The sequence below is a fragment of the Mastomys coucha genome, unplaced genomic scaffold, assembly GCF_008632895.1.
Source record: "Mastomys coucha isolate ucsf_1 unplaced genomic scaffold, UCSF_Mcou_1 pScaffold16, whole genome shotgun sequence".
Lineage (NCBI taxonomy): Eukaryota > Metazoa > Chordata > Mammalia > Rodentia > Muridae > Mastomys > Mastomys coucha.
The window spans coordinates 36410681-36427223 of record NW_022196898.1 but is presented as its reverse complement, the minus strand read 5'-3'; the positions used below and the strand labels follow the sequence as shown (position 1 = coordinate 36427223).

At 43.1% G+C, this 16543-nt stretch overlaps 1 protein-coding gene across 1 annotated transcript in view; it reads right to left on the bottom strand.

The window, feature by feature from the left end:
- Nucleotides 1–4842: 4842 nt before the first annotated feature.
- The window catches only part of LOC116093086 (Fc receptor-like protein 5), a 50972-nt gene continuing 39271 nt past the window's right edge, over nucleotides 4843–16543 (bottom strand). Inside the window, exon 12 of the mRNA XM_031374272.1 lies at nucleotides 4843–5833. The gene's annotated coding sequence lies outside the window, so the exon portion shown is untranslated. The remainder of the gene's footprint in view (nucleotides 5834–16543) is intronic.

The window sequence follows — 16543 nt, the reverse complement described above, 5'->3', positions numbered from 1 at the left end:
TTTCCTCCCCAACTTGATTCTTGGTCATGATGTTTGTGCAGGAATAGAAACCCTGACTAAGACAGAGACCTAGTGTCTTTGAGGCCAAACTGCAGAGTTCCCAGCAGACAGGAGCATTTGTGAAGAGACGAGTATAGAGTCTTTCTGGGAGGAGAGCTCACCTGTGTGTGTGTGGGGCTCCTTGTCTGAATCCCTCTTGGGGGTCTGGTCTCTAGAGGACGTCTGTCTTAATTCTACCAGGAAGTATCAGGAAGAGCTATTTTGCCTTTTCTGTTTAGTTCTAGTTCGTTTTAAGACTATTGCCATGGCCAGTCTGCCCCAGCCCTCAGGAGCTCTTGACCCACCCAAATGAGGTCAATTCCTTCAGTCTCCGGCTACCTGGCCTAATCAGGAGCAGAGATCTGGCCTCAAGGCTACATTTACACTCTTCCCTCACAGTGTGGGCTGCACCTGCTCTTTGCAGTCACCTGCTACCCTCTAGGACACTTTCCTGCCTCATTTCAGAATCACATGGTCTGGCCTGCTAGGTCTCCCTGTGAGTAACACCTCCATGGTCTGGCCTGCTCGGTCTCCCTGTGAGTAACACTTCCAGAGACCTTTACCCTGGAGCCTGCCTGGAATGGGCTTCTGCTTCTGCCTTCCGCTGGCTTGAAGGCTTCTCAATACAACCATCTTGCTTCTGTCACTGTGCCCAGAGAGGCTGGCACAAGCAGACACTCGTTATAGGTTTGTCCACTGATGACCGGCTCCCTTTTTGGAACCACTACTGGTAATTTGGTTATCAGCCACCAGATGGCGACTGTGCCCGGGTCCTGGCAGTGGTGCTGACAGCTCGGCAGGGGCTGCTGTGGCTTCAGAGGAGGGACAATGTCTCCCGCTCTCTTCCAGAGTGATCTCAGGGAAGACAAGAGTACAACTGGTCAGATCCTGAGAAGTGGGGAAGGGGAGGCAGATCCCAGAATGGTTAGCCATAATTTCTTCTGAGGCCGAGGTGGTCCATGGGTTCCTCTTCACCCTTTGGCCTCTCGGGGAACTACTTTTTGTCTCGGGCAAGCTCTCAGTGCTTTTACAAAGAGCCCTGGCTTCTTTACCACAGGCTTTTCTGGCCCCAGTGCTACAGTTACAAAGCCAGGGATTGGCCTTCTGGTGTTCAGTGTTCAAGGGGACCTGCATTTGGGCAGGGTCTGAGGCCGGTCTCAGTTACGGAGTAGTCGGAAGCTCTCAGTAGCCGTGGTTGGTACTGTGTGTACTTGATGCAGACACTTCTAAAGCACCTCCTCTCTAAGCCGACTCTTCCCTTTCTTGGTGACTATCAGACTCCTCCTGCCTCAGCTCCAGGAAGTCAGTCTCTGGTCTATCTACAAAATGTGGCATCTCACCACAAGCAAGGATTCCTCTCACGTTTTCTCACACACGACTATGCATTTCAGGGACAATAGTGTTAATGGAATTCTGAAGGTCAAAACCTGGACCCTGGCAGCCCTAACAAGCCAAGGCAGGTCACATGTCCTCCACAGGCTAATGAGAGAGACAAAGTAGTACTGAAAAGCAGAAAAAAGAGGTTTACTCTGTGGCCACACTGGGGAGAGAAACAGTTCTAGTGACTTCCTAAGTGCACACCTGGGGGTCCGAACATGAGGTCTAGGTTTAAGTAGAAGGCAAGAGGCACACATAATTGAGTAGTACCAGCCAAGGTGCGGCCCAGCCTGTCACTACTGATCCAGCTCTTGTCTACTGAAAGGTTAACAGTGCGAAATATTTTTTTGGGAGACTGATTGGCCTGAGTTCTACCCCTTTCTTCCTTTCATTATGAAATTCTTGGGGGAAATTCCAATTATTTGGGTTTCAGTGTTTCAACAGGCAATGGGAGGATCACGGGGTATCTTTAGAATGTTCTAATTCCTGTCAGGATGGTTACAATAGGGGCCTGGTATTCCCCTGGGGAACAATATATGCTTGCACCTAGGATTCAGTCCTACCTGATTGCCTAACCACAAATATTTACCACCTGTCCCTGCCCTATGTCAGAGATGGCCAGTTAGAGCCCTTTAAGGCCCTGTAGGGATAGCAAATGCTAATCACAGACAAGAACATATTGTACAGTATTTCATATATTAATAATGGTCCATAGAAGTTGCTTTTGTTGAAAAGCTCTGGCTTTGCTCTTGGGCTCACAAGGTAACTAAAGGCAGAATGAAAAGTCTGGCTTGCATTTTTATACCTGTTTGCTTTGGGCTACCTGCTTGCCTCTGCATGTAGGCATGTTGATCACTTAAGGGGGATCTGTCCACAAGCTGGGAATACTTACCAGCTCTCATTCAAGGTTCAGGCACCTTAATGTATTCTGTTGTAGATATCCAAGAGGCACATACAAACATCTCAGTTATTGTCCTCAACAGTCATGGATCCTAGAACAGTAGAGCCTCCCATGGCAGACAAGCCTTTGGGTGAGGCCAGTTATCTATGACGGTGAGGCTGTTCTGGTTCTCCTGAGAACCAGATGTCCTCGCAAGCAACAGAGCCTTCCTAGGGAATACCTTCAGAACAAGACCAGAAACAGTTGTGGACCAGACTGCACCTTGACCAGGGCTGCTGAGTTCCTCATGGTTTGTCTCTTCCCAGTTCTTCTTTCCCAGTTTAAAGCTCATGTCAATACTCTGAAAACAGACTTGGGGGTCACCTAACTCCTTTCTCCATTCCTTTCTCCAAGGTGAACACAGATTAAATCTTGTTTTTCAATCTTTATCACTACTTAGCTCTTTAATTAGTATACTGGGTTGGGTGGCTCTGAATCCAGGAACTAGGTCTTTTACCCGGAAACTCTATTTACATATCTAGCATGCAGGGCAGCAGATAGGTAATTTCCATAATACCTCAAGAGCTTTTACAAGAAACAACAGTGAACAGAAGAGTGCAGATGGGCAATGATGTATCAGGAGGACGAGGAGGAGGAGGAGGAGGAGGAGGAGGAGGAGGAGGAGGAGCAAGAGAAGAAGGAGGAGGAGAAGGAGAAGGAGGAGGAGGAGGAGGAAGAGGAGGAGAAGAAGAGGACAAGGAGGAGGAGGAGGAGGAGGAGGAGGAGGAGGAGGAGGAAGAAAAAACCATTTAACAAGTAATGGCATTTGAAAATTTGCTAATTGATATACATTACTTTATCCCCAATATTCATACATGATCTCCAGTGTGGTGGCCATTGAAAGTGGGTCCTTTGGGGTATGAGGTCACAGTTGAATGAAGCCCCATGGATGGAATTACTGGTTAGGGTGCTTTGTATTGCTGTCAAGTAGATAGGGTCTAAAATCACCTTAGAAACAAACCCCTGGGTGTATCTGGGAGGGATTTTATAAGTTCAGTTCATTGAGGTGGGATGAACTACCCCAAATCTGAATGGGGTAGTTCTGAATCCCAATCCCTGTCGGGAGCCACAAGGTGATCAGCTTCCTTCAGTTCCTGTCACCATGCCTTTCCCCAGAGGGACTGCAGCCTTTCCACACTTTAGTTGTTTCTGTGAAGTATTTGTCACCAACAAAAAGTAGTAAATGCAGGGACTTTTCACAGAAAGCCAGGAGAAGCTTCAGCTTCAGCTGTGTAAGGACACAGCAAGGGAGGGAGCGGCTTTCTGGAAACGAAACTGTACAGGGCTCAGCCTTCTGATGCTTTGATGGATTTCTCCTGGAGGTGTGAGGAAGCGGTCTGTCACTCAGAAGACTTCGTGGTCTCAGGGGTTACCTCTCATCTCTCTTATGAATCAGGGATGACTGGGGGAGGTAGGTTGGTCTAGGAGAGGAGCTGACGCAAAATTACCCTTCAAAATGAGCTTAGTTAGGAGACAAAGCCTGAGTCTGTGGGGTCTGTGATCCAGTCTGGATGGGAGAGCAATTAGGAGAATTACGGATCTTCCCAGAGGCAGTCGACGTAAAGGGAGCAGCTGTTCTACAACCTGGAGATGAGCGTCTTAGGGAGGGAGAGCTTGAAGTGGGAAAATGAGAAGCTGCCAACTACAGCATGGTGGTCTTGACAGGACAGCCTCCACCCCAAACCTCATCATTTTCTGCAGCTTTATGTCCTGCCCTCCCCCTCCTTTCATGCCAGTATCAGATAGATGCTAAGTTTGGCTGCCAGCTTGGGATGGAGCCTCCCACCTTTCAACCACATTATAAGCAGTCATCTTATGTTGAAGCAATGATGCTTTCCAGGATCAAGCAGGTGTTAGGCTTTCTCCTTGACAAATCTGAAGCTTAGCTGGGTGGGATCTGGCTGTGAGGGCGGGGGGCGGGTCTGGCTGTGAGGGCACACTTCCTTCTGCTTCAGTGCAGAGCAGGATGCCTCTCCTGCATGGTGCGGAGGTCTTTAACATCACAGCTTCGTTTCCAGAACATACCTTGGGAGCAACATTAAGTTTGCTAGCGTTCTTCTCTTCATAACTATACATTTTGTATATTGTGACCCTGCTTGCTCTTTTTCACTGTAGACCTGCCTAAGAGTTATTAGTAATGGCCGTTTCACAGATTCGACGTTATGCTGCTTGAGACTTTCTCTGCCAAAAATTGGCTCATGGCTTTACATTCAGCCTTATATGCGTTCTCAGGGGCACGGGCAGAAAACGGTTAGACTTTTTGCCAACATATAGAAATGGCCTTTGGCACCATTGCTAATGTTGCTCCCCTCTTGTGAGCATGCCTCCAACATCTGCGTGATCAACACTGTTGTCTTTAAAGCTCCAGCCAGAGTGGCCTGTTAACGCTCTCTCTAGAGCATCTTACCACTTTTCTAGTCCAATCCTCCAAAGCCTTCCTCAATTTCTCTAAACAGCATGGTCAAGTTCTTCACTTTTTTTTTTCAGTACCCACTCTTTTGTACCGATGTCGGGATAGGACATTTTTTCTGTTGCTGTGAGGAAAATGCCACAGCCAGAAGCCACTTAGAAAAGGAAGTGTTGATTTTGGCTTTTGGTTCCAAAGGAAGAGTCTATGATGGGCTGGGAAGCAGAGCTGAGGTAGCCAGGACAGGAAGCAGAGGCCATTAAATCCTCAACCTCAAACAGAAAGCTGAGGGTAAACTAGAACCAAGCCTGTCTCCAGGGGCACAAAATGCCACACCTTAGCGGTTCTATAACCTCTCCAAATGTGCTGGCGACTGAGGTCCAAGAGTTCAAATCCACAAGACTGTGGGAGATATTCTCATTCAAACCAGGTCGCTCTGCCCCAGTCACATGGAGCTGCTGGATGTGATTCCTTACTCTGTGCTGGAGGAACAGCTGCCTCACAGAAGCTGCCACCGACTTTGAGGCTTGTGAGGGCTGAGGATTTGTTCTGAGGGCAGGACGGCCAGTTTTCTCTCATCAGGGCAGCTTCCGTTAGCTTTTGAGACGTCTGTTCACCCTGTCCACGCCAGAGCCATGCTGCTGGGTCTGTGTTTAGGGTGGCTGTTTCCCATGCGTTACCTGTCTTTTCCTCCCCACTTTCTGGGTATTTTGACATCATCTTGGTGCATTTTAAGACCTTTCCTCTCTCTTTCTTTTCAGAAGTGTCTATGTTTCTTATGTGTGGCTCTTCTCATTCAGAGGATGGCATAGCAATGTCTTCTAGTCTGTTATTTTCCTTGGGGACTCTTGACTTAAGTTGGTCAGGAGCGTGCCACCAAATCAGTTACTACATAATGTGAAATTTTAGAAGTTTGGACCTGAAGCACTGAGGCCAAGATTGGAACCTGAGATTCTTCTTTTAAGATATGGAGAGTATTGGGGCATAACCCACAGCCCCCTGAAAACTGAGATGGTTGGCTAGAACTACAGGGAGCTGAGGGAGTCAGGCACATGCTATTCTTGGGGAATCTGGAATAGGAAAGAGGGGGAAGAACAATATGAAGGGCAGTTGATACTTCACCAGTGTTTGCATACAATGTAAGAACTGTTAGCTTCACTTGGATATTTAGATAATTTTGTCTTGGGGGGGGGTGTCAAAGGGCTGATAATTGTCCAAACAAAACAAAACAAGACAACAACAACACCCCAAACCTGTTTTATGGTGGTTGGTAGAAATTAATCTCCTCCTGAAATACAGACTGGCTTCTCATAAATCATAGCTTTGAATCTCATCAGAACTCCTGACTACACTCCCCACACTCCAAATAAGGTTTCTTGTGGACCTCCAAGGAGTGTTTGCCTTTTGGGCAATTCTGAGAGAAACCACAAGGTGGCAATATTGCATACCTGTGGCTCAGCACATCTATTCCTGGAAGTGGTAGCTGCTGCTTTTTACACCCATTTTACTTCATCTGCCCAGCAGAGCTTCAAAGGAAGCCTTCATTTTCCAGAATCATTTGCTGTCAAGTGTCTGCTTAGGATTACACAGTCTAGTAGTAGAGGTGGGAAATGGATTACTTTGTCTGGATCCCAAGCACCTTTAGACAGTACAAACTGAACTCAGTGGGATGTAAAAAAAAAAAAAAAAAGAGGACATGAAGTTGGGGCGATACATGACGGGGTGGATCAGGAAAGAGGGGGATATAATGAAGATGCACTAAATCCATGTGCGAAAATTCTCAAAAAAATTAATAAAAATATTTTTTAAAAATAGGAGCAGTTAGTTACGGTCCATGGTATGTCAAGAATGTACTTTATAAGCCAGATACCTTTAATCCCAGAACTTGAGTTTGAAGCCAGCCTGGTCTACATAGTGAGGTACAGACCAGCCAGGACTACATAGTGAGACAGTCCCAAAAAGTAAAAGAAAATAACTACTCTCCACATTTAAACATTAGCATTTGCTGGCTGCCATGTGCTGGAGCCAGCTGGAACTGGCTGAGAGCTAGATCTATGCCATCGCTTCCAAACTCTGTGTTCAGTTATAATGCTGGTAGTTTGTAATCAGCAATGGCAGTGATATTTATAGCAGAGGAACTGGAAAACACAAGGAACTGGGCCTTTTGTCTTCCGAAGAATCAACTGCTAAGCAGTTACTTCTGCCATGGGGCAGCAAGAGGCTCACATCTTAGAGAACTCAGCAAGAGGCTCACACCTGAGAGAACTCCCCAAGAGGCTCACACCTGAGAGAACGGTGGGAACGGAGCTGCACATTCATGGGTTTACAATTCCTACCTCATCCTTTGGGTCATGATGACAATTTTTTAAAGTTGTTTCTCTTATTTTGAGATTATACTATAATTACAACATGTCTTTCTTGTCGTTCCTGTTTTCAAACAGTCCCATATACTCTCCCTTCCAAATTCATGGCCTCTTTTCATTGTTATTACAAGCATGTATGTATATGCCTATACGTAGGTATTCCTCAGTCTGTATAATGTTACTTGTGTGTATGTTCTCCTTGGTATTGACTAATCACTGCTATGTTCTTACCTGGAGCAGACTATTTCTCTTGTAGTCAGCATTCCTTGGTTGCCTGAGTTCTTTGTGTAGGGCTCCAGCATCCTGGCCTTTCCCTGTGCACTCTGGCATGCGGGTTGTTGTCCTTGTTCAGCTCATGATTGGGCAGCCATGTGGGTGAGATTTTGTGGGTATAGTTTCTGATATTACTAGTAGATACTATCTCACAACAAAACTCTCTGACCCTCTGGCTCTGAGTATAAAAGGAGGGGCTGTGGTTGGCCAAAGGCTGCCCTGGAGCCAGAAGCTGCTAAGACACAGCCACAGGCTACAATAACCATGCAGACAGTGGTATGGAGAAGGGAGACGCAACCTGTGGCAGACCTGGCCTGGCTCTTAATAGTTCCCTCTGAGAGGTCCAAGGATTTATGGGAAATTAGTCAGTGCCACTATAAACAGGGTTGAGAAGACATGACCATTTGCAATCTACTGAGGAGTGTAGCCATTAGGTAAGCAACATCAGAATGTGGAACTGGAGTTAAAGAGGGAGCATAAACAAGGCCAGTGAATATTCCACGGATGGTTTTCTACCAGTGAAGCTAGGATCAAACAGTTAAGATTTGTTCAAGCTGGGATGTATTTCAAGTTATTATTATTTTGGTTAGTGTACAAAGTAACGGGTTTCCCTGTGACAGTTTCATGCTTTAAATCATTATACTTCGTTCTCATTCACCGCCCACTGCCCTTCCCTACCTCACTCCCTCTCTTACTAGTCCCCCTCTCCCAATAGTCCCCTCTTTGCTTTCAGTATTCATGCTTTTCATTTCTCTTCCCTTTAAGCTTCTTCCTCCCCCGCTCTCTGTAGGGAGCAGAGGAAGCCTTGAGTTAGTGAATGGATGGCTATTGATGACATGGGTCAGGCTTCAGACTGTTAAAACTGTCTCCCTCTAGTTCAAGTAAGAGTGTTTATGAACGATTGGGCCATAGGTGCAAAACCCGGAGACCCCATCTCCCTCCTCTCAGATGTTTATATTCAGAGATTCCTGCTTGCCCACAGAGATCTCCTACCCTTCCAAGACTAGCTTGTAGAGAGAATCTCTTATAAGCAACACCTGACAATATTTTGGCCTATGGCCAGTGAGCTGAGACAGAAAATGGGAGGTGGGACACTGGGTGGAAGGGAGAGGATTCTGGGAAATAGTGAGAGGCTTGAGAGATTTGCCTGGGAACGCTGAGGAGACTGCGGGAAACCATCTGAATTGAGAATAGAATACAGAGGAGATTCGCCAATGGACTCGAACGCATGAAGCTGAGGAGCAGTAACACACCATGTGGAAGACATGACAGTTAGAATGAGCCAAAGCTTATGGTCTAGGCAATGATTAATAAATAACTAGTTCAGAGTTGTCATTCTGGGAGCAGGGTCTGAGAAGGAAAAACAGGATTTTTTTTCATACTAGCTAAACCCTCCCTCTGTGCTATATACAACAAACGTTTAAGGTTCTAGATGGAGGCATTAGTAGGAATGGCTCCATTAGAGTATGCCTGACCCCAGCTTTTCTGGATCCATGTGTTTCTGTCACTTTTTAAATGTCACTGTCCTCTGTTCATTCTAATCGGGCTTAAGACTTGTTCAACAAGAGGGACATCATAAGTCTGTGCACCAGAGAAAGGCAGCCATGACACACCAGAGTAACAATTACATTAAAGTCCAACTTGGTAGACCAATGAATTTTTATTGGGGGTCACTGACAGCAGTTGTTGGTGAGGAGTTACTTGCATCTGTATGATCTAACATCCCATCCCAAAGTGGGTGGTGACTCATGAAAGCTGCACCCTGGGGCTCCCTGCACCACTTACAGGCAGCTTTACAGTCCAGAGATCTTTCAGCAGCTCAGTCCCCTTCCCCAGCAGATGTTTACTGCTTCTCCATCTCTGCAGAGGGCCTCTTGTAAATCTTGTGGGTTTCAGATCCCAGACATAAGAAGGCTGTTTACCTCCCGAGTCTCACAATCTTCCTCCCTTCTCCTGGAAGGAATGTTTCAATTCAGAGGAAATTGCTATACAACAAGAATTTGTCCAGTAATAGATATTTTCTCGAGGCAGCACAAATGGTCTTTTAAAATTCCATATGGATCTTAAGTGTATTTTGTTTTCTGAAAAAAAAGACTGAATTTTGCTAGATGTTGCACTGAATATATATATTTCTTTTGATTGCACTGGCATCTAAACATCATTAAGTCTCTCAATCCTTGTATTAAAGTCCTCTGGAGCAGCAGAGCTGATCTATCTATCTATCTATCTATCTATCTATCTATCTATCCATCCATCCACCTACCTACCTACCTACCTACCTACCTACCTACCTACCTACCTACCTACTTGTCATTTACAGAGAGGGATGTATTAGAATGGCTTTCAGGCTGTGGTCCAGCTTGTCCAACAATGTCTAGGGATGCACCTCAATGCCCTAGAAAAACATGTACATCCAAGCCCCAAACCAGCAGGAAAAATAAAGATCAGGGCAGAAATTAATCAAACAGAGAATAAAACAATAATATACAAAATTAATAAAACTACCAAATGTATTCTATAAAAAAAATGGTCCTCTGAGAACACATGACTGATAAACCATAAGGCAAATGAATGGAAAGAGTGAGAAGACCCAACCTAATAAAACTAGAGGTGGAAAATGGAAGTTACTGCAGATTCCAGTGAAACCCAGAGAGTATTTAGGGCAACTTTGAATATATGCTAAAATATCTTAGAAAATCTCTAAGTAGATAATTCCTAGACATATATAACATATCAAAATTAAATTGATTGGGTAAAAAAACCTTAAACAGACCTATAACAATCACAGAGGATCAAGCATTAATAGAAACAATCTCCCAACAAAGAAAGCCAGGTGGAGTCACCACAGAATTACACTAAGCCTTTAAAGGCGGGCTTACATTAACGCTTTTCAATCTGTTCTATGAAACAAGAAAGGGAGGAATGGTACCAAAGCATTCTGTAAAGCCAGCATCACCCTAATGCTCCAAACTGGATAGGAGTGTGCGTGTACACACACACACACACAGTAGCCACCAAACTCCCCGATGAACATAGATGCAAAAGTTCTGAATAAAATTCTTGTCAGTTGAATTCAAGAATACATAAGGAAGATCTTGCACGATGACCAAGGTAGTTTCATTGTAGGGATTAATGGTGGGTTCTACACATGTAAATCAGTCAGAGTAATTCAGCATTCAAATATACTTAAAGGACAGAAGTCTCATGATCATTTCAATAGATGTAGGACAGGTTTTTAAAGTTTAACATTTTTTCCTGACAAATGTCCTAACAAACTAGGAATACAAAGAACATGTTGTCCTAATAAGCATACACATGACAAACATATGATAAATAAATATTGTCATCATCATTGTCATTATCATCACCATCACTACCACCATCACCATCACCACCACCACCACCACCACCACCACCACCACCACCACCACCACCACCACCACCACCATCATCATCATCATCATCATCATCATCATCATCATCACAACTACTTTTTGGAGCTAGAGACTGAATCGAGGTCTGTGCTTGCCTGGCTTCTGAGCTAAACTCTCAACCTCTAACAATCATTGTTCAAAATGAGAAAGTTCAGAGAGTTTCCTTTAAGACATGGAAAGTGACAAGAAAGGGTATTATACATAAATAAATCATTCATTCATTCATTCATTCATTCATTCAATATAGTGCTTGAAGTCTTAGCAAGAAAATAAAAGAGAAAGAAATGAAAGGAACACTTACACGAAAACAAGAAGTCTACTCATCCTTATTTGAAGAGGACCTGACCTTTAACCAAAGCAAACAACAACAACAACAATAACAACAACAAACCCTAGGATTTCATCAGGAAACAGCTAGACCCAATAAACACTTCCAGCCAAATAAGAGGTAATAAAACCAACACATACACAATTATTAGCGTTTCTGTATGCCAATAACAAACTTGCTGATAAAGAAACTAAGAGGAAAAAGAAATCCCATTTACAATAGCTTAAAAAAAAAAAAGTCAGTGGCCTGGGAATAAACCTAGGCAAGGAGATGACAGGTTTCTTCAGTGAAAATCTTAAGGCATCAAAGAAAATGAAGATGATAGACTACAGGAAGATTTCCCACATTCCCAGACTGGCAAGACTAATATATATTAAAAAAAAAAATAGCCATGCTACTTAAAGCATCCATACATTTGATATCATCCCCTTAAATATTCTAATAATATCTTCATAGACCTAGAAGAAAATTTCTAAAATTAATGTGGAAGCACAAAAGACCCCGAAAGAGGTCCCAGAACGCTGAAGCTCCAGACGCCGCTGGTCCTCGCCTGACTCCCAATCCTCCAGCACTACATAGAGACCGCTAGACCCAGAGACTTCTGGGTACTTTACCCTTCGAGTCCGCACAGCAGTGCCAGCGGTTAACCCCACATGTAGTCTTTTAGTTTATTATCTCCCATTACTTAATTTCCACTTTCTCAGGCAGGTCTCATGATGGTTGTACCTTTGTCGAACACTGCTCGGCTTACGTTCAGAACTGTTGCTTGTGCCTTTCTGCATGGTTTGATGTAAGGCGTTATTTACTCTTCAGCCTATTACCCCCAGACCCCCTTTTTAAAAATTTATTTATTTTATGTATATGAGTACGCTGTCGCTATATTCAGATATACCACAAGAGGGCATCAGATCCCATTATAGATGGTTGTGAGCCACCATGTGGTTGCTGGGAATTGAACTCAGGACCTTTAGAAGAGCAGTCAGTGCTCTTAACCACTGAGCCATCTCTCCAGCACCAACTATTATTCCTTTTACTCCCACATCTTTTCTTTTTCTCATTATTATCCCCTTAGCTATTTATTTCTTAATTATAACCTTCCATAGTGCTAACAGTTCCTACCATCATGTTAGTGGACCCTAACTAACAATATCCTGACTTTCCCCTCCTAGATGCATTAGCCACCACTTTTTTTTTTTTTTTTTTTTTTTTTTTTTTTTTTTTTTTGCATTTCAATGTCACTCTAACATTTAATTTTTATTTCCTCCAACTCTTAATCTTATTAACTAAGATGTGGTCTCACTCCATACTCTTCTTGGTTATTTATCTCCCAACAGTTCTTGGAGCCAAAGAGGCCAGAGTTATTATTGGGTATAGTGCCATGCGGTAATATCAAACAGCTATGGTTGCTTGAAGGCAAGAGAAATGTAATTGCTCAAGCTGAGGTCAGCCTGACTCTCAGGCATGTGTGGTACTTACAGGAACTTCTGCTTACCTGCATTGTTTTGCTTCTGTAACTACAAGGCTTTCTGCTCATCGGTCAAACAGAAACACCATGGAGATGCAGCTGTGCTCTGCTCATATTAAAGATCTCTATCCTGTCATGCTTGCTAACAGCCATTGTAGTTACGTCAGTGGGAGCTACCAAACTTGTGATTTTATTTTATTTTATTTTATTTTTTACCTTTATAAACCCTGTGCTCACTCAGCTTGGGGCTGCCTCTAGATTTGTAGTTATAAGAATATGTGTCCTCCAGGTCTGTGTGGCTCAATAAAAATTTCAAATTCATAAAGAACTCTTCCTAGACTCCTTCTCTTGGGTGGGAATAGCCCAGCTACAAGAGCTCTAATATTTAATATTTAGGGAATAAGGCTACAAATCTACAGCAAGAGAAACCCTGGCACTTGCACAGACTCAGGGGATCAAGCAATGCATTATTGAGTGATGAATAGGCCCATGAAAAAAAATCAAGAAGGAAAAAAATTCCTAGAATCAAATGAAAATAATCTACAATAAATAGAAATTAAAAATCTCCCAACTAAAGAGGGAATTAAGAAAGGAAGAAGCATTACTAAACTCTTATAATGAAGTTGGTATTACTTTGCTATCAAAAGATAAAGATTCACCAAAATAAAATTACAGGCAGACCAGTTTCCCTGACAATATTAGATAATATTAGATTAGTACAATACTTGCAACTCAAGTTCAAGAATACATCAGAAAGGCCATTACCATGATGAAGTTGAATTTATACCAGAAATTCAGGGATGGTTCAGAATATAATAAATCAATAAATATTATAAATTAAATAGGCTCATGGACATAAATCACATGGCCAACTTGGTAGATGGACAAAAGGCTTGTGACAAGATCTAATGTACCTTGATATTATTTTTATGTCTATTAGTACTCTATCTGCATGCATACCTGCATGCCAAAAGAGGGCATCAGATCCCATTGTAGATGGTTGTGAGCCACCATGTGGTTGCTGGGAATTGAACTCAGGACCTCTAGAAGAGCAGTCAGAGCCCTTAACCACTGAGCCATCTCTCCAGCCTTTCTTCAGGACATTTAATATCTGTTAACATTTACAAAATCAGGATGAAGGGAGAGAGACAACTAGCTTATGGTGAAGACAAGGCTGAAGATCCAAGCTAGGGTACTCTAGGCTGCAAAAGGGGTGGACCCGTCAACAGGCCCTATGCCTTCTCAACAAGGAGGGACTGAGGCTGAAGGTGAAAGGGATAGAGACAGATGTCAGACCTTGTCCTGGAGCAGAGAAGAAAAAATTTCACATTGTGGCATCCATGCCTGGAACGCAGGAAGTCACATTGCCTTGAAGCTGTCCTGTGGAAGAGCGGTCAGCTAGACTTCAGGAGTCTGAGCTGGAGAGAGCTGCACTAGCCTGGGCTTCTCTAGTGAGCAAGGAGAGTTGTTGGTGTAAGCTCCTTTCAGGGTTTATTACCATTAAGCGGAGGCCCTTTGAGGTCCTGGGTATGTCTTAAATCTATGCATGGAGTTTTATCACCAGTTTTCATTTAAAATATGAAAAAGTTGGGTGAGAGGAACAGAGTGGGGAAACCTCCTTATCATTCATGAGCGTTGTTTCTTCCTCCTCTCTGACATACTACCTGGACCTGGGGGTTGTGTTTTATAAAAAAGAAAAGGAAGCCAGGGATATGTTTGGTAGAGGCGTGGTATGATACTGGGAAGAGGGTGTCTCTGTGGGCCCATGCTGAGGCATCCCTTCCCCCTGAGGGACCAGCCATACATAGTCTGTAGTGTAGAATAGAGTATATTTAGGGCATGGGGAGGAAAGGAGGGGAGAGAGAGATGGAGGGAAAGGGAGAGGGAGAGGGAGAGGGAGAGGGAGAGGGAGAGGGAGAGGGAGAGGGAGAGGGAGAGGACTAGAAGAGTAAAAGCTGGCCAAGAACGTGCAGAGAGAAGTGAGAGGGGAATGGGGAGAGAAGGGACAAAAGGGGAAGAGGGTAAGAGAGCAAGAGAGTAAGAGAGCAAGAGCGTGAGGGGGGTAAGCAGCCCCCTTTATAGTGAGTCAGGCATACCTGGCTGTTGCCAGGTAACTGGGGCAGAGCCTAGAAGAAATTCTAACACTGGGGATCTTAGGTGAAACCTTATTTCATAACGGTTCTTAGAGAACCCTAGAAAACAGAGGAGGTGACCACCAATTGGGAATGTTGAACCAGTTCAGGAGAGTATGTTTTGTGGAGTAAGACGCAGGCTCAAAGGAACAAATGTGACTGTTGTATATGAGGAGTTTCCAGCTCCCAGTGAGCTAAGATTCTCAGCCTCCAGATTCAGGAAACTCAATGAAAACCTTACTTTATAAAAGGACAAACAGTTTCCAGAACTAAAAGATCGTATGCAAATATGATGTGGTTGGTTATGTTCAGCATTTGACAAGTACTCTGTCACTGAACCATATTAAGTATGTGTGTGTGTTGTGAAAGGAGAAATGAAACTATCAGGGGACTGATGAGAAAGAGAAACCCTGAGTCAGAGGGTGGGAGTGAAGAATGCTCAACATACAATATATACTTGTATGAAATTTTAAAAAAGAAAAGAAACAAAGTAGCAAGATCTCATGAACTGAGTGGTAGGAAGGCTTTGACTGTTAGATTAGAAAGAACCCCAGCCAGCAATGAGCATCCAGGGAGTTTCACACAGCTAGTGGACTGGATAGAGCATACTTGTGAAATAGGGCTGTGGAATGATCAGTGAGCCCTTCAGCTTCATTTAAAATAGGGAGCTTTTGTGACAAAATGGAGAGCATTTCATTTCTGGATGCTATTTAGTTGGAGACATATATTACAGAGAATCTATAACAGGCTCTTAGACATTGCCCTTGCTGAAAAGCACCAACTCCTCTCTGGGGCCTGTAATGTGACTCAGAGCTGAGTGAAAGTCTGGCTTTCCAGACTTCAATTTTCATTTGTCTTTTCCCCATTCCTTTAAACTTTGTACTTAACTGGACAGTTAGGTTAACCTGGGCATGCTGATTACTCAAGAAGCATCTGTGGGAGCAGCCGTGGATTCATCGCTATAATTCTAGACATGGGAGGCTGAGACTGGAGAACCACCAGTCAGAAGACAGGCCTAAAACTGTCTCAGAAATTGTGATACTCTCAGCTCTCTTCAAGGCCAAAGGAACAAAGATGAGAGCAATCAAAGAATGCTGCCATACCCTCATCAAGATTCTAAATCGGTGTCCATCTTGGATTCCAGACACATCAGAACCTACAAACAAATCATCCCATCATGAAATAGCCTAAATAGGAGCTTCTCACGGGGAACAAGATTGCTCCCTTAGCAATAAGGACTTCTTTTTTTTTTTTTTTAAATAATTTTTGTTTTTATTTATTTATTTATTTATTTTTAAAAGTTTTATTGCATTGTAATGAGAAAAGTTACATTTCAATTTATTTGAATTTGTTAACATTTAAAAACATATTTTAAGTAAATAGAATTAAATCACATTCTTGTTTTCCTTTTGTACCCCAACTCCTCCCAGAGACCCACTTCAAAGCCTACAATATCTTTTTTTGTCACATTCTTTAAAATTTATAAAATATTATAACAATAAAAATGAGTATTATAAAAGTTGTTTGATATAAAACAACAATCAATTTAATAGGTTTATGTAGATGCTTGTCTATGGCAATACTGAAAATACAAACATTTTTCTCAATATAAATTTTAAATAACTCCAAATGTAGTAACTGTATATTTCAAAATAATACATCACTAGTAATATTTTTTTAAATGAACATAAGTATATAAAGTGTTTTTGTGTGTTTATTTGTTTTATATTTAGTAGAGCTTAAAATCTTGGCTCTTACTGTGGTAACTTTATACAAGAGTTACAA